General features: G+C 38.6%; 1 protein-coding gene across 3 annotated transcripts in view; it reads right to left on the reverse strand.

Moving 5' to 3' along the window:
• LOC5575731 (transcriptional activator cubitus interruptus) overlaps positions 1-27,829 on the reverse strand; it is a 345,566-nt gene that overhangs the window by 31,433 nt on the left and 286,304 nt on the right. The window contains exon 1 of one of the 3 annotated variants that reach the window (XM_021857427.1): positions 27,236-27,298. The exons of the other annotated variants lie outside the window; for them this stretch is intronic. The gene's annotated coding sequence lies outside the window, so the exon portion shown is untranslated. Of the gene's footprint in view, positions 1-27,235; positions 27,299-27,829 lie in introns of those variants that run through there. 3 annotated transcript variants of the gene reach the window in all.

Here is a 27,829-nt window from a genome sequence, read left to right on the forward strand (position 1 = left end):
TCATCGTTCAATGATGAATTCTGAAAAAGTAGTGACAATTTTAACAGCACTGGATTCAAACTAATCTTGCAATTTAAAACTGTGACTATCTATAGTCACCATGGTCATGTATATCGTTACATAGAATTGAACCAAAACAGTTCGCATCGTGTAAAATACTCGCTTGTGTTACATATAGAACAAGCGTGATGACGACGATGGCGCGTCCATTCTGCGATTAATTATTGCAAAAACTACTGCGCAGGATGCGAAAAGCGAGGTTTGATTACTGAAAGTCAACTAAAAAATAATCCACCTTCCGCTGCCTGAAACACACCCGCGCTTCACACCACAAGCATGGTGATCCTGATTGCTGACGGCGCGAATTCCAAAAGAGAGCAAGCAAAATGAATCTCTCTCGTGGATTGATTTACTCTCTTTTCATGCCCTTCTGCACTCTCACACTGGTCGACTTGGTTGCTGTAACAAGATGTGCACTGGTCGGAGTTGACAATAGAAATATTAGTAGTAGAACGCTAATGGCGTTGTTGTCACAAAACTGATTTTAATTATTATTACCTTAAATTATGCATTTCCATTGTTTGTTCAATACCATGTCGTTGTTTTGGTTTCTAAAATTAATCTGACACTTTGAGGCCCGGTACTCAAGCTGTCAGTTCGTGGCAAACTAGATGTTGGTAACACGAACAGCAGCGACATTAGCATTCTTAGGTTAATGCTTCTACTGAGTTGACGCTTTGGCTACTCACACACTGGCATTTGTAGTTCAAAAAGCTCTCTACCACATTGGCAGCATTGCGTGTATGATACCGGGCAGCCCGTTTACCGATGAAAGTGCACACGTTGGGTTTCATCGTCCCAGCCAGCAATGTGTAGCGTGGGATAAAGTGTTGCGTAGCATGCTTCGCGCTGTGCGCGAGCAAAAGAATAGTTCTTAGATCGTGCGTCGCACGAAAATGCCTATTTAATTTAATTTGCAAAGCAAAATTTTAACAACTATTTTGATGAATGTAAATTATTTAGCAAACTATTGATAATAGTGATAAGGTACCGTGGGGCAAGTGGGTAATGGAATTCGCATAGTCGAGATTCTTCAAATTCTAGAGACTTTAAATTGAAACAAATGAGGTGGTATATATTTTTTAGCTTGACTCCCACCAAATATAAGCAGCATGCTAAAATTGATTTTTATGAAAAATTGAAGAAAAAAATACAGAAAAAGTTTATGAAAAATGTCTCCTTACTTTTCACTTGCCCCAAAAGTGGGGCAAGTGAAAAGTTTACCGATTTGAACCAGTTATAAACAGTTATATTTACGATTTCTATTAGCTTTAACATTTGTTAATGCTTCCCAATGAACAATAACATAAGTAACATGTAAACAAAGAACTTGTTATTCTTTTCACTTGAATTTTCTTCTGTTCAGTTATGTTAGTTGAAATGATTCGACAACATTATAACTGCAACATTTCTAATGTTAGTTCTTACATTATAGGACAGCAATTGCATTTCTACTTTGTAGAATTTCCACCGCTCGTTATTTGTTTTTGAGAAAGTCGGATATGACGTCGGATAACTCTTCGGGAGAAATCAAACGGATTCCTTCAATAACGTATTTAGAATCTTTTTATGTGGATAGATCTATACTCCATTTTTATGTTTTGAACTAGCTTTACATAGACATTCCACGAGATTTCCGTGTGTTCTCTAATATTGCAACTTTTCTGTCAAAGTCTTCTTTTAATTGGCTGCCCGAAGTAGACATATTAATATTGTAATGTTTGGCAACATATTTTAGAGAAGTTCCATGATTTCTAATAGCTTTTAACGCTTGAGTATAGTGTTTCTTGAATTATCAGCACGTTATGTTTTTCTATGATAATTGCGAACCATGTTTACTTATGGCTACTTAAAGAGAAAACACAAATTTTATCTCTAATGATAAACTTTTCACTTGCCCCACCTGATAAGAAAATTGACGGTGTTTAAATTTAGTTATTTTTAAGTCTACGTCGCATTAATTCTAAAACTTTTTTTATTGCAGTTTGAAACTGTCACAGAGGACAACTAAGAAGTGGTACAGGAAATTATTTTCCGCAACTTTTTTCCACTGAAAATATTAAAATAAGATTGTACGCCGCCAACTTGTTACGGAGTAACAGTTGACAGGTTAACAATTTTTCGCTCTATTATGCAATAATGGCTGAAAAATCTCAGAAATTTCTTACCTATCGTAATGTTCTCAATTGCCTCGAAGGTTTACGCATGAGTTTAAAACGTTAATTCACATATTCAGTAAAATATATCAATTGTTTTCACTTACCCCATTTACCCACTTGCCCCGCGGTACCTTACTTGTAAAGGGCTATATTTTGTTAGGTGAATGAATTATTAAATTGTCATTGATAAGTTATACATATTGTTGGCGGTCAGGATGAACGAGATGCCACCTGTGCAGTGCACATGTTGCACATGCGGACGCGACGCCTCTGGTGAGATTGTTCTAGAAAATTCGAAAAATACCAAGTTGTTTTGTCACGGTAATTATAACCGTATAACAGTCACATTGAGATCATGAATGAGCCTCGTAATGTGATAACAATGAAATTTCTATCAGAATAATTTTCTGATAATTCACCTAGTATGCGATATAAGTTGTACGAAATATCAGCCTCAAATAAGTACTTTTGAGTTCCTGATAATTTTTAGAAATTTTAGTTTCCTCTCATACTGTCATAAAATGCTCATTTGGTATTCCATGTACTCAATGCCTACTTTTGTCGAATGTTACAAGTATGCAGTAATGGGCAGTTAGGTAGATGATAGACTTTGGATCATTCTCGAATTGCTGAGGAAGAGATAAAACGGAATCTAACGAAAATTTGAAAAAAAAAAAACGTTCCCAAAGAAGCCTAGAATTGGTCCTCGCAGATACTTGAAAACGCCTTTTTTCAGAACCTTGAGTAGAAGTAATCGTCAGAATTACCCTAAGGAAGTGTCTCTCAGAAACTGCAGAAACTCGACAGTACTTCCAACAGAATCTTGTTAAACCTTCTCTCAGAAGCTCGTACAGCCATCTTGCAAATGCTATAGACCCAGGGCTGCCAGATGTACAGATTTCTCTGTATTACACAGTTATTTTTATTCTGACACAGATTCAATTTGTATGGAACACAGATTTTCTTTCAACAATTTTTGTATGGACACAGATTTTTTTGTATGGGACACAGATTTTGGAACCTCGTGGATACAGATGTTCTATCAAATCACCTGGCAGCTCTGTATAGACCTTCTCATGTGACAGGTCCGTCTATGCATTTGTTTACATCGGTGAAAGACCGATGCTAACACGGGAGTGTCATCTCCATAGAAGAATTGCCAAAGAGCTTCCCGATCAGCTTATTTGAAACGTTTGTGAATAAGCTTATTCTCAGAAGCTTGTCAAAGCTTGTTTCAGGATATTGACAAGATTTTTCTCAAAAATTTGAAAAATATTCCAGATTGTACTGGGATTACGGCGGTGCCAAATTTGAGAAATGTGATTTTTTTTATTAATAGGGTCCTAAAGCCCTGTCTCAATTTTAGTACCAAACGCTTAAGTTTAGGGCAGAAACACATGTTTACTCAATTTTTAAATGATTTTCATTGGTTTAAGTACAAAAAACATATTTTTTATGATTTTTGAGATTTTGTCACACCCTTTGGTTTAAAATCAAATGTTGGGTATATTTTGTTTTCCATGTCCCTTCCGAAATGTCAGATAGGAACAACCCCAGTGGCATTTTTGTCGAAAAAGTGAATGTCAAACAAGATCACAAGTGTCAAGGTTTATATTTGGAACCATTTTTAAAATTGAGGTTTAAAAATGTTATAGCCGTTATTTGATCTGGAAAATTTGCTAAAGTAGTTGCAATAACATGCTCTTTCGTATTATTAAATATAATCAAGAATTCATTAAACATTTTAGGACTCAATTGCGGTTACAACACCGAAGTTGCTATGTAAAACATAAAATACTGATCGATTGTCATCATTTAAACATAATTTGAATTAGGGGACTGTTCCGGAACAAGGTAGCCGGTTCCGCTAGTGCTCCTTTGGAGACATTTCCGTTTTATGTCCAAAACATACCATGCGACGTCTCAGTCTTCATGAATTCGAGAGAACATGTCAATGAATGAAGAAGAACAGATGTGGCCACTCCAGAGCTACAGGTTCCTCTGGCTTCCTCTTTCCGTGTGACGGTTTGCTTTGGATTTGAATTGAAAATGTCCCCAAACAGGCCCTGGCGGCAACTATGCTAGGTGCTCTGGAGTGACCATGTTGATACCGAAATAATCTATCATTTATCGATATGTTCTATCGAATGCCCAAAGTTTGAGCCGTCACACAAAGAGGCCCTGGTAAAACCTGTATCCGGTGCTCTGGAGTGACCAAATCTGTTTATATTTAGTTTATCTTTCCTTCATTGACGTGTCCTTTCGAAATCACGAAGATTGAAACGTCGCAAGGACATTTGTTCGAAACATCGGAACAACCCTGTATCGCTGAGATTATTGCTAACCCTTTGGGAAATATAGACCATCGCGATCCAACGCAGAAGCAGCGTGTGTCATCGGAGTTGTCAGCAGAAACACGAGTAGAAGGCACAGCAGAATGACAGAACAAAAGTGGAATTAATGCTATTGAGAAGACACGTTTATGGAGTTTGTAAAATTTCCCAAATTTGCTGAATTTATTATTCTATTTCCTATTATTTAAGCGCAATTAGTGACACCTAAGTTCTTATTTTTTCACTGTGTGAGTTAGCAATTGAATTTGTTGAAATTACGGCTAAAATAATCATAAATTGTTTATTCCTAGATGCGCTAAAGAATTTGATAACCTAAAATCACTAGTGACAAAGATTAAATCACTAGTTAATTAGTAAGTAAGTTATGGAACAGCTTCGAAATTAGTTTAAATACTCAAAATACCCTATTTACTTAATTTAGTTCTTGAATCCTACGAAGAAACCGTAAATTCCCAGTGCAAGATATTCCTTCTGGTTACTTCATCAAGACAGAAGAAAAACTTGATGTAAGTCTCTGATAACCCTAGCAAAATCCTACGAAAAACCTAATAAAACTTATTTTTTAGCTTTAAGCTGTCATCACTAACGACTGCTTTGAGGACGGTTTGCATTTCTATCCGAACAAACTTAAAGATCAACATTCGGAGACTCTTGAAATGCCAGAGGAATCGGAGGCGATGGGAAATGAAGGTCGCAACTGTATGTTGTGCGAGGACCATGATAGCGCAGACGACATGGTCCAATGCGACAACTGTGACCTGTGGGCCCACTATCGTTGCGCTAATGTGACCGAAGCTGTCAAGGAAAACCCGTGGGTGTGCCCGAAATGTACCAACTCCTTGCAGGTACCAAAAAACCCCAGGAAGCCCACGACGAGGAAGACTTCCGGTAAAAAAGGTAGTAGAAGCGATACCGGGTCGGAATCTGGGAAAGTGGATGCAATCGTCGCTAGCTTCGAAGAGTCGCTGGCTCAGTTGCAACAGGAAAAAGGAGACAGAGCGAAACAGCTGGACGAAGAGAGAATCCTTCATGAAAAGCGGCTTGAAATGGAGCGTGAGATGATGGAGAAAAAACGGTTGCAGAAAAAGCAAATGTTGGATAAACAGCTTGCGCAGGAACAACAACTCCTTGAGCAACAGCTTCGGGATGAACAAGAATTCCTTCAACGACGACAGGAGCTTCGCAACCGATTCCACAAACTCAAGCTTGACCTTAGTCAACAATTTGATCAGCCAAGCGAATCGGATGATGATGGAGAGTCAGATGCTGGAGCCGCCGCAAAAGCAAAAGATTGGCTGGATTCGATGAATAATGATCCTCGTGGTGCGTACCCAAAAAGTAAAGGAGTACCGGAAATAGCAGTTCCAAGTTCAGCAGTGAAACAATCCGTAGGAAACTACAAGCAGAACGCCGATTTGGAACATCCAAGACTTGCGAAGCTTAACGAGCCGGGGTCGAAGCAAGCCACCATCATCGGTCAACATATGCACCAGAATTCACCTCACCAGCAACATCAGGCATCAGTTAACACTCCATGCGAAGTTCTGGAACTACTGCAGTGCCCCGATTTGACAGCACATGAGGAAACTGTCCTCAGAAATATTCTGAATCGTAGAAGACAGGAAGGTAACGATCAAGTTCAAGACATCGGCCGAGGCCCGACCCAAGAACAGCTAGCAGCCCGACAAGCTGTCTCTAAACATCTTCCGATATTTCGCGGGGAACCAGAGGTATGGCCTCTATTCATAAGCTGCTATGAATATACGACTGCCGCATGTGGGTTCACAAATACGGACAACCTGAAAAGACTTCAGGACAGCCTTCAAGGACTTGCAAAAGAAGCTGTACAAAGCCGACTTCTAATGCCGGATTCGGTTCCCGAGGTAATAGAGGACCTTCGCAAGCTATTCGGAAACCCAGAAAAGCTTTTGAAAACCCTGGTGGCAAAAGTTCGTAAGGCACAGGCTCCTCGATTAGACAAGCTCGAGACATTCCTATACTTCGGGATCACAGTCAAACAACTCTGCGATCATCTCGAAGCAGCCGGATTGCACGATCACTTGAGCAACCCAATGCTCGTGCAAGAGCTCGTGAACAAATTACCGCCAGAATACAAACTGGACTGGGTTCGGTTCAAACGCGGTAAATTTGGAACACCGCTAAGGAACTTCACTGATTTCATCAATGAGATTGTGTCGGAAGTCTCTGAGGTAGCTGACTTCACCGGAGTAGAGCAATCTGTATCTAGTTCGCCATGGAAAGGAAAACCGAAGAAAAAGGAATTCGTCAACACTCATAATACTCAACCGAACCGGTCAGCCAGTTTTCAAACGGAAATGCAACAAAAATCGAGAAAGCCGTGTGTCGTATGTAATCGAAACGACCACAAAATTCGATACTGCGATGATTTCGCCAAGCTTGGCATCAGTGAACGATTAGGAATCGTCGAAAAGTTCAAACTGTGTCAACTCTGCCTCAACGATCACGGAAAAGCGCAGTGTACGTTCAAAGGACGTTGTAACGTGCCTAATTGTGGTAAGAGACATCACACTCTGTTACATCGAGCGGTTGAATGCGTCCAACTAGCTTTAGTGGAAAACAACACCCACATACAATCCTTTCGATCGGTGATATTCCGCATCGTTCCCATCACGTTGTATTATGATGATCAAACCGTTCAAACAGCAGCGTTCCTCGACGAAGGCGCGTCGACAACGCTAGTTGAGGACTCGATCGCTGATTTGTTGGAGGCCGATGGTGTTTTAGAACCACTAGAGGTTACTTGGACAGCAAATATGAAGCGATACGAAGAAACATCGCGAAAAATCGATCTTCAAATCTCGGCAAGAGGGTCGTCGAATCGGTATGAGCTGAAGGAGGCGCGTACGGTGAACGAACTAGTTCTGCCCAAGCAGAACGATACAATCGAGGAGATCATCAAGCGATACCGTCATTTGGAAGGACTATCGATCATTGATTGTGGCAAGGACGTTCCCCGCATATTGATCGGTCTGGATAATCTTCATTTGTTTGCTCCTCTGGAATCGAAAGTGGGCAATTTCGGAGAACCTATAGCGGTCCGTTCACTCCTTGGATTATCAATATATGGTCCAAATCAACAACGAACTTCACCCAAAGCATGCGTACATTACCATGCGATTCAGCCGATCAGCAATCAATATCTCCACGATCTGCTAAGAACGCAATATACTATTGAGAGCACACACGATCAAGCAGAAGTGTTACCGGAAACGAAGGACGTCCTACGAGCCAGGGAAGTTCTAGAACGCACCACTAAACGCATCGGAGACCGTTTTGAAACGGGGCTGATCTGGAGTCACGAAGGCGTAACTTTTCCAGACAGCTACCCGATGGCCTTGAGATGAATGATGGCGCTAGAAAGAAAGCTTGCTAAGGACCAATGGCTCCAAACCGAGGTGCACCAGCAGATTGAGGCGTACGTTCAGAAAGGATACTCCCATCAGGCGACCAAACATGAGCTTTCGGGTGCAGACAATTCCAAGGTTTGGTACCTCCCGCTGAATGTAGTCCTGAACCCGAGAAAGCCAAACAAAGTGCGATTGGTGTGGGATGCAGCAGCGACTGTTGCAGGCGTCTCCCTTAATACAAAATTATTAAAAGGCCCAGATCTTCTCACTTCACTACCGGCAGTGATCAGCAAATTCCGAGAACGGCCGATCGCAATCGGTGGCGACATACGCGAAATGTACCACCAGGTACACATTCGAGATGCCGACAAACAAGCGCAACGGTTCTTATTTCGCTTTGATTACACGCAACCTCCAACGGTCTACATTATGGATGTAGCCACCTTTGGGGCAACATGTTCCCCTTGTTCGGCTCAATTCATAAAGAACCTAAATGCCATGGAGTATTCGTCGCAATTTCCTGATGCTGCTTCTGCAATCGTGGACCGAACTTATGTGGATGACTACTTTGACAGTCTAGACTCCGAAGAGGAGGTCCTACGAAGGGCCAAAGAAGTAAGGTTTATCAATTCGAAAGCCGGGTTCGAGGTCAGAAACTGGACATCGAATTCGTCATTAGTACTCAGTGGTATAGGAGAGGAAAATTCGAATGGATTGGTACACTTTCACCTAGATAAGGCAACCGATAATGAAAGAGTACTAGGCGTTATCTGGAATCCGCATCTAGATACTCTGTCGTTTGCAGTTCCATCAGGAATTGCAATTTCAGCAGAACGTCCTGAAAAGCCGACAAAAAGAATAATCCTTAGCTCGGTAATGGCCCTCTTCGACCCATTGGGCCTGCTAGCTTCATTCACCACATTGGGAAAGATGGTTATCCAAGATCTCTGGAGAACTGGGTGCGACTGGGATCAAGCAGTTGACGAAGAGTCGTTCAAAAAGTGGAAATCATGGATTGGGCTGCTTCCAGAAATCTCCAAGTTGAAAATACCTCGTAGCTACTTCGGAACGGTGCAATCCAAGGATTTTGGACCGGTGCAACTGCACGTATTTTGTGATGCAGGCGAAAGCGCTTTCGGGTGTGCCGGATTACTGCGGATAGAGATCAATGGAGAAATTAAATGTTCCTTAGTGATGGCGCGGTCGAAAGTCGCTCCTCTGAAGCAACTCACCATCCCTCGCCTAGAACTGGAAGCAGCTGTATTGGGCTCGCGCTTGTCACACACAATCAAGAAAAAATTGTCTCTCCAAATAAATCAAACTTTTTTCTGGACTGACTCCCAAACTGTCTTGTCGTGGCTGACGTCGGATCAAAAGCGCTACAAACAATTTGTTTGCTTCAGAATCGGAGAGATTTTAAGCCTAACGAAGCTGTCCGAATGGAGATGGGTACCCTCGAGGATGAACTGATAGCCAAACAAAATGGAAGAGTGATTTTGGTTTGTCACCCGAGTGGTTTAGCGGACCGAACTTTCTCTATCAACTCCAAGAACTATGGCCATCTAAGAAACTTCCGCAGGCGAATATAAAAATCGAATTGCGAGCTGTACATCTGTTCCACGACATCATACTCCCGGATAAGCTGATCGATGCAACGAGATTTTCAAAATGGAATGTTCTCATCAGATCGATTGCCAGCGCACTGCGGTTTATTTCCAACTGTCGTCGGAGAGCAAATGGGGAACCCATCGAAACGCTGAAACCAACATCAAGTCAACGAGATCAAATAATCGCCGAGATGCATTCGGTTCGAGTTCCGCTGAAGCAGAGCGAGTATCAATGGGCCGAGAAAGTGCTATGGAGATTCACGCAAAGTAACGTCTTTGGTGACGAAATTAAAACGCTTCGGAAGAATCTGGATCGCGAACCGTCCAAGTGGATTTCTTTGGAGAAGAGTAGTCCGCTTTATAAGCTGACACCGCTCTTAGACAACGAAATGGTGCTGCGAGTAGAAGGACGATGTGACAAAGCCGGACATTTGCCTTTTGACATGCGGTTTCCAGTAATCCTTCCTAGGGACGGAGCAGTCACCGAATTGCTAGTACGTTACTACCATGAAACCTTTGGTCACGCTTTCAGAGAAACGGTAAAAAATGAAATTAAGCAACGCTTCTATATCTTCAATCTGACTTCGGTGCTGGCAAAGATAGAGCGAAGTTGTAACTGGTGCAAGGTTCACAAAAATCGGCCAAATGTACCCAGAATGGCCTCTATTCCCGTGCAGCGTCTAACACCGTACAAAAGACCTTTCACATTTGTTGGTATTGACTACCTTGGACCAGTAGAAGTCTCGGTAGGCCGTCGCTCAGAGAAAAGATGGATCGTACTATTCACTTGTTTGGTGGTTCGAGCTATCCACCTTGAAGTGGCCTATAACCTGACTGCGCAATCGTGCATAATGGCAATTCGACGCTTCATTTGCCGTCGAGGACCTGCGGCAGAATATTTTTCGGACAACGGCACTAATCTTAAAGCAGCTAGTAAGGAGTTTGTCCATCAGTTGCAAGTAATACGGAACGAATGCGCTGAAGAGTTTACAAGTGCCCGGACAAAGTGGCATTTCAATCCCCCGGCCGCACCCCACATGGGGGGCATATGGGAGCGAATGGTCAGGACTGTGAAGAACGTGATGACGGTCCTAAACGATGGACGTAGATTAACCGACGAAATTCTGCACACAAGCCTAGCTGAAACTGAAGGCATGGTAAACAGCCGTCCACTTGTCTATGCTCCACAAGAATCTCAGTACGAATCGCTGTCTCCTAACCATTTTCTACGGGGTATAGCTGCCAACGAGCCCCATGAAGTACTTCCTCCTACTGATCCTGCTAGTGCGCTACGTGACACGTATCAGCGCTCAGTACAGCTGTCCAACAATTTGTGGGAACGCTGGCTTAAAGAGTATGTCCCGAACTTAAATCGACGCAGTAAATGGTTTGATGACTCGACACCGCTAAAGAAAGGTATTCGTTGTCGACGGAGGCCGAAGAATAGTTGAAGAACCGATAGTGTCGATTGATGGGAGGATTCGCCAAGCACTCATCAGGACAAATTACGGTATAGTTCGACGGGCAACTGCCAATCTAGCAGTACTGGAGATAGACGGAAGTAACGCTGTTCCAGATGATAACTCCGGACCAGGATTACGAGCCGGGGATGTGTTCGAAACATCGGAACAACCCTGTATCGCTGAGATTATTGCTAACCCTTTGGAAAATATAGACCATCGCGATCCAACGCAGAAGCAGCGTGTGTCATCGGAGTTGTCAGCAGAAACACGAGTAGAAGGCATAGCAGAATGACAGAACAAAAGTGGAATTAATGCTATTGAGAAGACACGTTTATGGAGTTTGTAAAATTTCCCAAATTTGCTGAATTTATTATTCTATTTCCTATTATTTAAGCGCAATTAGTGACACCTAAGTTCTTATTTTTTCACTGTGTGAGTTAGCAATTGAATTTGTTGAAATTACGGCTAAAATAATCATAAATTGTTTATTCCTAGATGCGCTAAAGAATTTGATAACCTAAAATCACTAGTGACAAAGATTAAATCACTAGTTAATTAGTAAGTAAGTTATGGAACAGCTTCGAAATTAGTTTATATACTCAAAATACCCTATTTACTTAATTTAGTTCTTGAATCCTACGAAGAAACCGTAAATTCCCAGTGCAAGATATTCCTTCTGGTTACTTCATCAAGACAGAAGAAAAACTTGATGTAAGTCTCTGATAACCCTAGCAAAATCCTACGAAAAACCTAATAAAACTTATTTTTTAGCTTTAAGCTGTCATCACTAACGACTGCTTTGAGGACGGTTTGCATTTCTATCCGAACAACATTAAAAGGAAATATTCCCAAAGAGGCCCTCGTGGAACCAGTGCCAGGAGCTCTGGAGTGACCACATCTGTCTGTACCGAGTTTATTCTTTATTTATTGACATGTGCTCTCGAATTCATGAAGTCGCACGGTATGTTTTGAACATGAAACGGAAATGTCCCCAAAAGGGCCTTGGCGGAACCTGCTAAGGTGCTTCAGAACGGTCCAATTTAAATTATGTTTAAATAATGACACTAGATCATTTTCTTATGTTTTACATAAACTATTTGGTGTTGTAACTGCAATTTATAAAAAAAATGATTTCATTTCTAAAATATTTCACCCTTGTGACCCAAGTACAGTACGGAATATCTCCGGCATGGTTCTGATTTTTGTATTGTCCATTGATGACAAATAACTGGCACCTTCTTAAAGCCGATTGAGGGTAGTTTCAGAAAATTCGAATGAAAATTGACGAAATACCAGCTATTTGAAAATGCCTTGTCCGAGGTGGGGACGTAAAGGTTAAAGCTTTTTTCAGAAACTTGTAAAAGCCTATCTCATAGGCATGACAAAACTGCTCACAGAATCTTGACAAATTTTCTCTCAGAAGCTTAACATAGCTTTTCTCTGATGATTGCCAAAACTTGTCTCTAAAAATTGGAGAATCTTCTCGCAGAAGCTCGATAGAAAAACTTCTCTTCGAAGCTTGGAAACATGTCTCAGCAACTCGACAAACTTCTCTCAGAGGCTTGAAAAAACTTTGGTGGCTTTTGATTTAACTTAAACCAGAAGCTTGACAAAGTTTATCCCCGGAAGAGTAGAAACCGAAAAAAAACTTTTAGAAGCTGGAGAAACTTTTTACAGGAGCTGAACAGTTTTTCATAAAAACTGGGTAATCTTTATTGTAGAAGCTCATATTAGTTTGCCATAGGGCATTGAAAAACTTCCAGAAACTGAAAAACTCATTCTCATAGAATTTCAAAATCTTTATTGCAAAAGTTCAAAAGAACTAGTCACAGAAGCTGAAACTGAAAGACGAAAAAAGCTTTTCCCAGAAGTATGAAAAAGAATCTCACAGTAGTTTGAAACAAATCAGTAGCTGCCACACGATACACAAATGCAAAAATGGTTAATTGGCAGAGAAAACTCTCAGTTAATAACTGTGAAAGTGCTCATTAGAACACAAAGCTGAGAAGCAAGCAATGGAAAGTTTCTCACAGATGCTGAGAATGCTGAGGAAAACTCTCGATTAACCAAAGGATGCTTCTTTTAGATGCTGATAAAGTTAATCTTCTAGGCTGAAAAAGCGTCTCGCTGATGCTGAGAAAGCTTTCAGCAACGGCTTAGAAAGCTGCTCAACGAAATGCTGAAAACTCACTTAGCCGAACGCTATTGATTAAAAATAGCGAAGTATCTGCTGCCACCGAATGCTCAGTGACAGCCGAACGCTACTAGGCAGAGCGCAATCCCGACGAATCGCAAACGATTGAGATAAACCGAAAATCAGAAGACGCACGTAGCGGAGGGAGAGCCATTCCGCTCTTAGGCTTAGCGACATCCCAAGTAGAACGGTCAAGTACAGTTTGCTGCTAATTACCAAAGTTATTTTGACAGATGATCCAGTATGTGCGAACTGTCACTATTTTCCTAGCGGAATAATCGAACGGACCATTTTTCCGCGCGGCAAAATTACAGCTCGATTCGATTAGCACGGCAGGCATTATGGAACGTTACGAACATTCGCTCTACTTGCCAACTGGATACAGCTCCAGCATATTGGACAGCTGAAGCATTCCCTGGCCAGTACTCGTCCTATCCTTTTGCACGGTACTTACGATACTACCCATTAACTGGAAGACACGTAAGAACGTATTCACAATCAAATCACTGAATGCAGTTTCCAAATGTACGGATTTCGCGCTCACTGAATCATTTCGCCGGGTGTATTTCCACTCAGTGAGCGCTCATCAGCATTTAAACACGAATTTGTCGCTCGGTGATGAAGTAGAAAGTACATTGGAAAATGAAAAACTCAGCTTGGTTAGAGAAATGGAAACCTCGCTCTTGAATGCTTGTGGAAATGAGGGAGGGGAACGCGAGTGATTGTTTATCATGTTTACTTGCATCTTACAGAAAAAATACTTTCGCAGAAGATGAGAAAGCATTTCGCAGACGATAAGAAAAAAAACTTCTCACAGAAGAGAAGTCCGCAATTCCACAAAAGCTGAGACAACTTTTCGCAGAAGCTGAAAAGGCTTCTCAAAGTAGCTGAAAAAGCTTTTGTCATAAACTGAGAATGCTTCTCACAGAAGCTGAGAAAGCTTCTCACTGTAAACTTTATCGAAGAAACTGGCAAGCTTCTCGCAGAAGCTGAGAAACCTTATCATAGAGACTGACAAGCTCTGAATAGAAGCTTCTCACAGAGGTTGGGTAAGCTTTTAACGTAGAAGCTGGGAAAGCTTAACATAAAAAACCAGAGATTCTCTACCGTAAAAGCTAAAAAAGCATCTCGCAAAAACTTAGGAATTTTATTGCAAAAACTTTTCACATAAGCTCAGTTTATTTTCCAGCACAAAAGCTTTGCGCGAGTAAGATTTTCACAGAAACTGAAAAGGTTTCCCGCATATGCTTTCTGTCGCAGCTAAGAAAACTTCTCGCAGAAACTGCGAAATCAAATTTTTAACATGGGCAATTGAAAAAAAAAAATCCGTGCACAAGCAGAGAACGCTTCTCGCAGAAGTATCAAAAGTTTTTGAAGAAGCTTTGAATGATTCTCGCAAAAGCTTAGACAGTTTCTTACAGATTAGATGCTTGGAACAGAGTATTGTTACTTATCTGTAGCATATTGGGCTATTTGTCATCTAGTGGATAAGCTGTATTACTTCTTATTTATCCTACCATATGTAACAGTGGTGAAGTATACTACTCTTCGCATAATTTTGAAACGCATTTATACGTTTGCTGCGTTGGAGGTACAAATTTACGCATTCGGCTGAATTTAAGCATTCCGTTTGAACCAATCCGACTCGACATTATAGAACCAAACGCATAAATCATTCACAGACCTGCGCGAGTTCATCGTGCAATATGCATCTCATGGGCCACGATCTGAAGCAGCGGGCGGAATCTATAGAAAGCGAGAGCAACCGAGCGCCTCGTAACGTGTTTATTTGTGGCTTAACAAGAATGTTAAACGATTGCGATCGCAATGGGGGGAAAGGACTCAATGCGGCGCGACACGTAAAACCAACTCACTAAGCGAGCAATTTTCGACATTTTAATATTTCATCCCCGGCGATCAGATAATAACATATTGTTTTTTTCCCAAGTCGAGTCGCGAGTCGCATTGGAACGCATATTCAAATCAGACAATTCTCCGGAATCGACCCGGGAACGAACGAAGCGACGCGGCTTGGCTTTCAATTGAAATGATAGAGATCAAACAACTCTTCGAACAGCGAACAGTCGAATCTTGGAGGAGCGCCGTTCCCCCTTTTGCCAATGCGGTACTGTAGAGTTGTTTGGAGTGTGTATTATGAAGTCATCAATTGAGTAAATGAACTCTTGGAATTTGCCGTTGTCGTTTGCGCCCAGTTAAGTGAAAGGTCGCCTCCAACGAGCTTATGATGACGTGACGTGAGCAAATGGAGAAAGAAATGTCAGCCATCAGATGAAGCATAGTTCCAAATTCAGATCGCGATCAAATATTGACACAGTTTCGTCTGTTGAACCTGCGGGTCCATTGGTAATTGGACAGATCAATATTTGGCTGATAATGTGGAGAACCAACGAACGAATGAGAAGAAACCACAAACTGCGGTAGCAGCAGCAGCAGCAGCAACTGCCAACTGCTTGTTGTATCAACAAATTTGATTAGAAGCAAACATTTTAAATAGGGGGATCTTGCTGTATGGCTTAACCTATATCTATGTTCGTCTAATCCAGTCAATACCAACTAATCGATTCGAGATAGATAAACGATTAAACTGTATTGCATTAAAATCTGCCATCTTAAATAACCATTTGCTGTAATGTTCGAAAGATGTCACCAACAGTTACTTATCGATTACGAATATTTATAAAACGTAACAACGTTGCGCTGTCAACCCGGCATTGCACTTTAATGAGTAAAAAATACCTATTATTTTCCGAGTATATTTTACACCCACTTTATTTTCCATGTTTAATTCACCCGCATTTGAATGTTTTTAGCGTAGTGTGTTTAACGTCACTTTGTGTTGATTTGTTTTCATGTTTTGTAAGAATGGTAATAGCTGGGTGCTGCGAACTAAACCCTTTTTTATTTGCAAGCAAATCTTGAAATATGGTTCTTGTGAAGAATTGGGTTTGTCGTATTAGTTCTAAACATCACATTAAATTCTCTGTTTATTAAAGAGCATGAATGCGTTCTAGCTCGCAAGACTTTCTCATTGTGAAATCGACTAATAGCGGGTCTGCGAGAAGTGCGTGGATCTATTCCGTTTTTATGTGACTGTGCGTGTGGATTACAACGGTGAGTTCGTTCAAAAGTTGCCGGAGGAGCAATTAAAAGTAACATATCAGCTTCTATCGTTTACCAATGGATGTTATTCTCTGCTCCATGTGGCTCAAGTGATAATGATGACTTTGACGGCTGACCCACGCATGATGGTTCTATTATTCCGGCCGTAGCATACCCCCTCAATCAAAAAGGTGGACTCGATTCCTAGCATCAAACCTAATAACATCGAAAACGACGATTCTGATGAATTAATTTTAGAACCACCGATGGCGTCAGTATCTTGAACGCTTTCACTTTATTTATTGCTCACTCTATTAAATATCACAAACTTAAATATTATGGATAAGGCTCCTGATTTTGAAGATTATTTGGGAGACCGAATGCATGGAGTAGAAATGCTTAACCGACAAGTCTAGAATGTTGCGTATGGAATGTCAAGTATTTATCCTTGTGTGTATATTAGGTACACCGTTGTTAAAATAAGTATATTAATTAAATATTATTTAGAATATTGAATAATTTGTTGCAATATGAAAAATACAACAAAAATAAATAAAAATTTTATCTCTGAGATAACAAAACATTCTCATGAAATTACTTTACTCTCTAACAAGTAACATAACCACAATCTCGAATGTTTGGCTCCGGCAATCAGGCTCCCGCTTGACAAGCATATTGAGTCAGACCGCAGTACCCAGGTGCGTGCCATTTGTGGCAAAATTCCGCAGAATCTGCCGAGACTGTCTACGGTGAGTAGAAAATCCGGTGTTTATCACCAGCGTCGCTAGGGGGGGGTGGTTCGACAAAGGAATCTATCCCCTCCCCGTAGCTAAGGAAGAAAAAGTTTCGCACAGTACGTGCGAGGTGGAAGGAAGAAAAAAATGACCAATGCCTCCACTGCTGTTCATCGAGGGACCTCAACGAGACCAGTGTAGTAGTATGGAGGAGTGGAGAGAAAGGTCAGACGTAGATTATAGCTTTTAAATTGAAATATTTTCTTTTTTCCCAATTAAGATTCTACCCCATTACCCCGAATCCCATTACCCTGAATGCCATTAACCTGAACGCCATCACCCCGAATTCCAAAACCCCGAACGTCCCATCACCCCGAATGACATTACCCAGAATTCCAATATCGTGGGGAAATGTCATCAATATCATCATGTCATGATAATTGTAAATTCGGGGAAATTGCATTCGGGGTGATGGAATTCGGGGTAATGGTACATTCGGGGTAATGGAATTCGGGGTGATGGCAATCGGGGAAATGGCATTCGGGGTAATGGGGTAGAATCGGTTGGTACCTATTATTCATTTATTAGTTGCGATGGTTTACTCTTTAGTGGGTGAAGAATGTCTTAAGGTTTTTGGAGAACATTGTTCTCTTGTTCGTTTTCTCTCTCAAAAGCTAAGCAAACAAGTAACTAAATATGTTGGTAAGTGCAAAATCAAATGAAATTATCTATTACGGTACAAACTAAAGAAACGTTTTTGTCTTTGCAGGAAGAGTTTGAATCTGCGGATCCCAGACCATGTAAAAAGCTCGCTGGAACGATCACCTTGCAGCGATTTGTTTTTCAGTGATTACCAAGGTTGAGAAACAGTGAGTTAGATGATCAAAAAGACCGACGCGAAATGGAGGAATTGTTAGACATAAACAGACATTCCGATGCCAAGAAGCGCTTCAAACCTTCACCTAGGTACATTGTACACGGAGACACAAATCAACCCAACTTTGACTTCTTCTGACGCAATTCCGCTCTTCCGTGGGATAACCCAAATTTGGGTAAACTGACATATAGCTATCGTTAGGTAGTTCTCCTTTGACAACAGCGAAAAAACAACCCAATGCAAAAAAAAACTACCCAGCGTTAGCTTTCGAAGTCTCCGTAGTGGGTTAAAACAACTTAATGTTGGGTAAACTCGAAAGAACCCAAATTTGGCTTATTCCATTGAACTTATACGATGGGTCGGTGCTTCTCTCTCTGTTTTTGACAACATTGCTATTGCGAGAGAGGCAAAACAACCCAACCATGGGTAAAAACTAAATGCAGTTTACCCAAATTTGAGTATAAAGAACTTATTTTTTGGTTAGTCTGATTTCTCCGTGTAGGTGAATTGTGAATTGATCAACATGGTATTTATACATCTCACGTTTAGTATCAAATAGGCGTATCTGCAATGATCGATTTCTATTCATTGATTTTCTATCTCGATTGGTACACGAAATACAATTGGGTCCTAAAATGTTTAATGAAATCTTGTTTTTATTTAATGACACGAAAGAGCATGTTACTGTAACTATTTTAGCAATTTTTCCCGCTCAAATAACGGCTACATCATATTTAAACTTTAATTTAAAAAATGTGTCCATAAATGAACCTCAACACTTTTGATCATGTTTGACGTTCGCTTAATCGACAAAAACACCACAGGGCTTTTAGTTTTAACACTGGGGTTGTTCCTATCTGACATTTCGAAAGGGACACGGAAAGCAAAATACACCCAAAATTTGAGTTTAAGCCAAGGAGTGTGACAAAATCTAAAAACAAGTTTTTTGCACTTAAACAAAAGAAAAACATTAAAAAATTGAGTAAACATGTGTTTTTGGCCTAAACTTAAGCGTTTGGCATTAAAATAGGGACAGGCCTTTAGGACCCTATTGATTTTCAAAGCGTTTTTTATGCAATATGATGAAGGACGATGAGCACTTTCTACTGAATCAAAAATAGCAGTTAAAACGCTCGCACGGTTAAGTAATTTGCCGGAGAGGAAATCGATCTCAGCAGATACGTCCTTATGATACAGAACGCGAGATATATATAAATCAAGAAGATTTCTCAGTTTTGTGGGAATCTTTTTAGTTTCATCCAGAAACTATCTTTGATTCTGCCATCGTCTAGGAGATGTTTTGCTCAGCGTTTTCTGAAAGAATCTTAATCAGCTTCTGCCAAGATATCTTTCTCGCGTTCAGTATCTTGAGAGCATAACTGCAATGATCGATTTCTCTTCGACGATTTTGTTTTCAGCTAATAACTAGGCCAGACGACTGTTTTCAACTGATATTATCGATTAATTAGAAACTATTCATCGTCCTTTGTCATGCTGCATCGTAAAATGTTATGAAAATCGATTGGATTTTGTGTACCAACCCGAAGTGAAAATCGACGAAGAGAAATCGATCACTGCAGATACGCCTGTTTGATGCTAAACGTGAGATTTCTCAGCTAGGGTAGATGTACCAGTTATGGACACAGTGGTTTCCTATTTCGCCATACGTGATTACTTTAATATATTCAAATTTCCAAAACTTTTGTGTGTTGTAGTAGTTTAATTTTAAAATATATCTTGATGTTAAAACATTCAAAAAGATTTAAAATTTGAAAGTTATCAAAATTTTACATATGGCCAAATAGGGAACCACTATGGCCATAACCGGTACACTTTCCAAACTACAGCTAACTCATATTCTATAATAAGTTTTTTAGCATCTTAGACAGGTCTGTCAAAACTTTTTGAAATTCCAACATTTTTGAAAAATTGATAGGAAGTCCATAAGTGAAAAAGGTTTGAAGGAAAAAAATGACGGATAGATAGGGTAGATGTACCAATAGTGGTGGTACTAAGCACGATTGAACTTCATTTAACCGCCTAAATTCTAGAAGCGCAATTAATGTACATGTTAATGTTGTAACGGGAAGTAACGACCATTGAATAAATAAGAAAAATGATTTCATCACAGTAATCCACGGCATGTCAGTGAAAAATAATACCTCCACTATTGGTACAGGGTTCCTTTAGTTGCGGTATATTTTTGATTTGTGTTCCTATAGTTGCGGTATCCGTGGTTTTCTTATGGGATCCTCCACTATAGGAACACTTTACCGCAACTATTGGTACAAGCAAGAACAGTTTTTGTGATATTTCATCAGTTTTAAAGCAATTTGAACGCTCTTTACAACTATTCCGGGTATCAACAAGCCAATACGTCGATTGGCAGTGTCGGTTCTGTGGATAACGTAATAAAATCAGTGAAAACGCAACTATAGGAACACCCACAACTAAAGGAACACTTACCCTATTGCCATCCATTTTTTGGAGTATTGGGATCTCATCGGGATACCGGCAGGGCAAATCATGAAAAGCGTGAAATTTGCTGACGAACCGCAATAACAAAAATTGACATTTCACTAAGGATTTAGCCATATACAGTCGACTCTCCACATCTCGATGTTCTACATCTCGATATCTCTCCCTATGTCGATGATTTTTTCGGTCCCTTCACCCTGCATACATTTTCGCTCTCCATATCTCGATATCCTCCTTATCTCGATATCTCCCTATCTCGATGTGATTTTCGTTCACAATTTTCTCTCCGTATGTCGATATGCCCATTATCAAAGGTTACTAGACTAGATTTCAGAGATTCAAAACAATTTGCGAAGACGAAATGAAATCTGTTTGTTTTTGATTTTCCTGGCAACGGAGTGATTTTCAATCTAGTATTCGTTAAAAATTTGTTCTATGTCTCGATCTCTCCCTATCTCGATGGTCCTTTCGATATCGAGATGTGGAGAGGCGACTGTATTTTCAAAAACCTTCAATATGTTTCCGGTACACTGCGAAGAAAAAAATCGCTCCAAAATTTGATTGTAAATCTAGTAAATATAAATCTTTTTTGCAAAGGTTCCGCAGACCCCTCGAGAATTCATCAAATCTGCTATAATCTTGCTCAGGATTTTGAGGGAAAAGTACTCACGATAACGTCAGAATATTTTAGATGTTTTTTTTTTTAAATTCTGCTCTGCATTTTAGAGGATACATATTTTGTATTTTTAGGAATCCCACTTGAATATTATCTAAAAGCCTTACCCTGAATTCTGTGAGAATCATGTCCAGAATTTTATGATAATCATGTTCTGGATTCTCTGAAAATCTTGCCCAAAATTTCGTGAATCATGCGCAGAATTTTTGTTAGTCAAATTTTTGCACAAAAATTTTCAAATCCAGTTCTGGAATCTGTGAGAATATGCTATCGAGGACTTTTTGCTCAAAATTCCGTCAGATATCCATCTAAGGTTTTGTGAAATCGATGCCCAGAATTCTATCACGGATTCTGTGAAAGGCTTGTACCTGATACTTTTAGGGCCGTTGGGGGACCACTTGGCGTCACCTTACGGACCTTAAATTTTCGCCTCATTTTCTTCTCCCCAAAACGAGCACTTCTGAACAAACATTTGAAAAGGGCCCAAGAGGTCTTAAGCCTTTTTTCAGAAACGTTGCTGTTGAGCCTTTTTTAGCTCGCCCACGCAAACCAACATTACTATCAGAAAGATTGGTTTTAGCTCTTCCTGATAGTGGTATTGGTGAGCGTGATCGAATTGGATTGGGCTCAACAGCGTCTTGCATTTTGCTTTGAGTTTACTCGCAAAGAATGGGAGACGCACGATTAATTTCTGTGTGAAACGCATGTTTATGGCACAGCACTGAGTTTTCCGATATTCGATGCTTGTAATACTTCGCGTCTTCGAAAATTAAGGGACGCTTCCGCGAGAAACTTTCTCAGCTGCTGAGAGAAACTTCGACAAGCTTATGATAGAAGCTTTGACATGACAATGACGAGCTTCTGAGAGAAGCTGCGAAAAGCCTATGGGAGAATCTTTCAAAAGCATCTGTGAGAAGTTTTGACAAGTTCAAGCTCTTAAAAGCTTCTAAGAGAAAGTAGTTTTGTTCCTGGGAGGAGCATTTCCATGCTTCTGCAAGAATTCATACCACGATTATTTAGGATTATGCTGAGAGAAGCTTTGACAAATTTCTGCGAGATCCTTTCTCAATTTCTTCGAAAAGCTTCTGCGTTAGGCTTCCCAAGGTTCAGCAAAGGAGCTTTGTTATGCAGCGTATGCAAGTAGCTTTTTGTTTCTGCAAGTTTTCATAAGTTTTCATAAGCGCACAGTTAAAAATAATGAAGATTACACGTCATGTAAACTTCATTTATGCGATGTAAACATGATGTCATGTAAATTTCAGTTTGAAATCATGTAAAAATGTGTTATATGTCATGTAACCACTCAGGATCCTGCTCGATTACATGAAATATAATTGAAGTTTACATGACATACCATGTAAATATCTATGATATTCCACGCTCCAATTATGTGCATTATATGTCTCAGAAATTTACACGTTTCGTTCGAACTGTGCGGTAACGATAGAAATTTGTTCCAAACGCTATATTTGTTGATCTATGTTATTAAGGTGAAACAGTTTGGAATCAAACTTCTAAGATTGCACTAAAACTTCAAAGGCACTAATCTCGCAAAGGAAGCATCCAACAACAGTGCACTTTTTATTTTGGCTTTGTGCACTAGTAAAAAAATAAAAAATAAAATAAGATCAGGAACTTTACCTACTATTTCTTCAGTTAAGTGCCTTCGGGTCACAAGTCGGTCTTTGTGGCAGCCATCTTTGGATTCCGAGTTGTTTCACCTTGAAAGCTTTTGGTTAGGAAATATCTATTTTTAAATTTAGGTATGATTGAATAGTCAAAAAGTTATAATTGATTGGCTTTGAGCAGGTTTAACATTACACATTAAAGTTGTGAAAACATTAAGTTAAGGACGGAATGAAGGCGCAGTACCCAACTAACAATTCAGAACCACAAACAAGCATGCATGTTTAATTATTGTTCAATAATGGTAATGGCAGCTGAATAAAAAATTTGCTCTATAAAGAGCTTAGAAGGTGCTTTTTTAACACAAACTAAGATCAATGTTCAACGTTATGCATTAGAATGAACAAAAGTTGAATCGCCACTTATTAAACGTTTCCAAAGATTCTCATTCGACTAGTCAAGATTGTTCTACAAATGAGCTGAACAAGGCATGTTTCCCCCAATTAAAAAGCCAATATTCCACTAAACAAATGTATATGTATAAAATGATATTCAGAAGACGAACTAACGTTTTACTTGCGTCGCACTTCAGCTATTCCCACATGTTTAACATAAGCATGAATAAGAGCTGAATAAGTATCTTATAAAATTCTAATTCAGCTTCAGTATATTATAAGAACAGTTGATCCAATAGAGGCCAAAATGACGATTAACAAACACATTGTTCAGCAATAAATAAGCCTTGTAAAAGCGATCACACTATAGCTAAATTTCATAAAATGGACAAAATATCCGAAATTCGTGTTGAGTTCCGAATGCATTTCAAAGCTCATAAATTATGCTTTCTTAAAACTTTTGAAATAGCTGTTCAGAAAATGAACATGGTCAGTCTCCAGAAATGCAGAATTATTGTGAAAAACAAAAATAAAGATTTAAGCTAAGTACTCCGAGTAGGAGCAAAGTACTGACATACAAAGCGTGATATTGACTTGATTGACATAAGAGATAAAATATCTGAAGACAATATCAAAATTTTGTTCCTGGAACTTTTAAACCTATGAAAAATTTGATGTACGCAGACCTAATGAATAGCTCGCAGCTATTGGTAAAATCTTGCAGAATCTAAATATGACATGCCAATTTTGTTCTAGCAGTTTATTTTAGGTATAATTTCCAGATATTTTATACCATATATCTATCAAGTTAATATCACTTTTAGCTATCCATATTATATTTTCTATTGCTAAGCTTTTTTCGCCTGCTCGGGATGTTTTTCCGTACAAGAAAAATGGAAATTTTTTTGACAGAATTGATTAAATAAATTTCTATAGCCAGCTACATACACAACTGAATAAATACTGCGCTCTAAGAAAAATGATTTACTTGGCCATTTCCGAAAATAAAAATCGCATCAAGATATTCGAATATTTTTCTATTCAGGTGGGTGCTGAGGACTAACCCTTCAAATGATTCAAATATATTCATACAGAGAACTTTTACTTCAATGCATATGTAATAGGTTTATGAAAAAAAAATAAAAAAATAATCAAACTATAATTTATAAAATTATTTAAATTAATTAATCAGTTTTGAACAAACTAAAACTTATTATGAAATTACATTAATCATTTCAGACTGTTTTTACTTTGTGTAAATAAACATTATTTTGACCAACATCGACATAAATTTTCTCACTGTGCGCTAAAAATAGCCGACTGAACTCAGCTTGGATCAGCACTAAACAGCAGCTGAATAATATGCTTGTTCAGTTGTAGATTAGCGTACCGTGTGTTGATGAGAAGTTGTCGAATAGAAGCTCGAACATGGTCAATATTCAGCTATGAGAAGTTTATATTTTGCACTGGACGGTATAATCATCAATTCTAGGATGGCGCAGATGGCAAGGCATACCGCTGACGATTGGAAGGTCTCGAGTTCGAATCCAGTATACAGGCGATTTTTAATTAAGATTGATTTACTATCATAAAAATAGTGCACACTACATTTACAAGAGCCTAGAAAAATATTTTTTTTGTTTTTATTAGTCTTTAATTATTTTTAGACCAGCCGTATAAAAGCTGAACTAAATGCTTGTAAAACGTTTTTAAAGCTGAAAAATAAAGTTGGTATTCAACGACATGCTTTAAAGTTTCTCCAAATTTGTGTGAACAATGCTTTAACAAAGGTTGGCCTTGGAAGTTATTAAAATGTTATAAAACATGATGCTGGATAAAACCCCAACTAACAATTCAGAACCACAAACAAGCATGCATGTTTAATTATTGTTCAATAATGGTAATGGCAGCTGAATAAAAAATTTGCTCTATAAAGAGCTTAGAAGGTGCTTTTTTAACACAAACTAAGATCAATGTTCAACGTTATGCATTAGAATGAACAAAAGTTGAATCGCCACTTATTAAACGTTTCCAAAGATTCTCATTCGACTAGTCAAGATTGTTCTACAAATGAGCTGAACAAGGCATGTTTCCCCCAATTAAAAAGCCAATATTCCACTAAACAAATGTATATGTATAAAATGATATTCAGAAGACGAACTAACGTTTTACTTGCGTCGCACTTCAGCTATTCCCACATGTTTAACATAAGCATGAATAAGAGCTGAATAAGTATCTTATAAAATTCTAATTCAGCTTCAGTATATTATAAGAACAGTTGATCCAATAGAGGCCAAAATGACGATTAACAAACACATTGTTCAGCAATAAATAAGCCTTGTAAAAGCGATCACACTATAGCTAAATTTCATAAAATGGACAAAATATCCGAAATTCGTGTTGAGTTCCGAATGCATTTCAAAGCTCATAAATTATGCTTTCTTAAAACTTTTGAAATAGCTGTTCAGAAAATGAACATGGTCAGTCTCCAGAAATGCAGAATTATTGTGAAAAACAAAAATAAAGATTTAAGCTAAGTACTCCGAGTAGGAGCAAAGTACTGACATACAAAGCGTGATATTGACTTGATTGACATAAGAGATAAAATATCTGAAGACAATATCAAAATTTTGTTCCTGGAACTTTTAAACCTATGAAAAATTTGATGTACGCAGACCTAATGAATAGCTCGCAGCTATTGGTAAAATCTTGCAGAATCTAAATATGACATGCCAATTTTGTTCTAGCAGTTTATTTTAGGTATAATTTCCAGATATTTTATACCATATATCTATCAAGTTAATATCACTTTTAGCTATCCATATTATATTTTCTATTGCTAAGCTTTTTTCGCCTGCTCGGGATGTTTTTCCGTACAAGAAAAATGGAAATTTTTTTGACAGAATTGATTAAATAAATTTCTATAGCCAGCTACATACACAACTGAATAAATACTGCGCTCTAAGAAAAATGATTTACTTGGCCATTTCCGAAAATAAAAATCGCATCAAGATATTCGAATATTTTTCTATTCAGGTGGGTGCTGAGGACTAACCCTTCAAATGATTCAAATATATTCATACAGAGAACTTTTACTTCAATGCATATGTAATAGGTTTATGAAAAAAAAATAAAAAAATAATCAAACTATAATTTATAAAATTATTTAAATTAATTAATCAGTTTTGAACAAACTAAAACTTATTATGAAATTACATTAATCATTTCAGACTGTTTTTACTTTGTGTAAATAAACATTATTTTGACCAACATCGACATAAATTTTCTCACTGTGCGCTAAAAATAGCCGACTGAACTCAGCTTGGATCAGCACTAAACAGCAGCTGAATAATATGCTTGTTCAGTTGTAGATTAGCGTACCGTGTGTTGATGAGAAGTTGTCGAATAGAAGCTCGAACATGGTCAATATTCAGCTATGAGAAGTTTATATTTTGCACTGGACGGTATAATCATCAATTCTAGGATGGCGCAGATGGCAAGGCATACCGCTGACGATTGGAAGGTCTCGAGTTCGAATCCAGTATACAGGCGATTTTTAATTAAGATTGATTTACTATCATAAAAATAGTGCACACTACATTTACAAGAGCCTAGAAAAATATTTTTTTTGTTTTTATTAGTCTTTAATTATTTTTAGACCAGCCGTATAAAAGCTGAACTAAATGCTTGTAAAACGTTTTTAAAGCTGAAAAATAAAGTTGGTATTCAACGACATGCTTTAAAGTTTCTCCAAATTTGTGTGAACAATGCTTTAACAAAGGTTGGCCTTGGAAGTTATTAAAATGTTATAAAACATGATGCTGGATAAAACTGCCATAATGGTGTTTGTTAAATGAGTGAATGTTAGTTGGGACTGCCATAATGGTGTTTGTTAAATGAGTGAATGTTAGTTGGGTAGTCAGCTTCAACATAGTTAAGCTTTCTATAACTACATTTAATCACTCGATACCCAAGCTCGACAGATCGCAGTACAAGTTTTTTCAGTATCCTAAATTTTGCTCTATTATTTCACGGGTCATAAAATGTATACAACTGTACGGGTCTTGAAATTCCTTATTTCGTCTTTGATTTTGTGGCATTACCTCCATGATACAGTTTCACTATATTGTTCATTGCCCAAATGTTGTTTCGAATAATCGTCATTGGCTTACCTGGAAAAGAAAATAGAAAAAAAAGATTTCATTAATAACGAAAAGGTTAGCAAGTTTAAGTTTGTATGTATCAAAGTTTGTATTACGTATTCAAGGCCATATTCACTTCCATAAATCATATTCAAGTAAATATATTTGAAATAGAAGTTTTATTACTTATTTAAAACCTTTAAAATGACATCATTTTTTTTCTAATCATACAACAAAATTTGGAAGATTCAAAATAATTCCAAAAATTTTAAACTGTTTGAGGTAATACGAAACAATATGCAAGATTCAACCAAACAAACCCAAGGCAAAAAGAACTTGAACAAAATATATCAATTTTCATGGATTGGACTGCACGTCAATTTGAAATTGTTCAAAAACAATTATGTACTCCCGGTCCCCCACATTTGTAAATCTGGCTCTGTAGGTAGTAGTATAGTTTTCGGAGAAATATAAGTATTATACTTATCATAAAAAAATAGAAATTTCTTCAAGATTATTTTTAAAATACATTGAAATTTTTCTTTTTCCGTTCAG

The sequence above is a fragment of the Aedes aegypti genome, chromosome 1 (assembly GCF_002204515.2).
Source record: "Aedes aegypti strain LVP_AGWG chromosome 1, AaegL5.0 Primary Assembly, whole genome shotgun sequence".
NCBI lineage: Eukaryota > Metazoa > Arthropoda > Insecta > Diptera > Culicidae > Aedes > Aedes aegypti.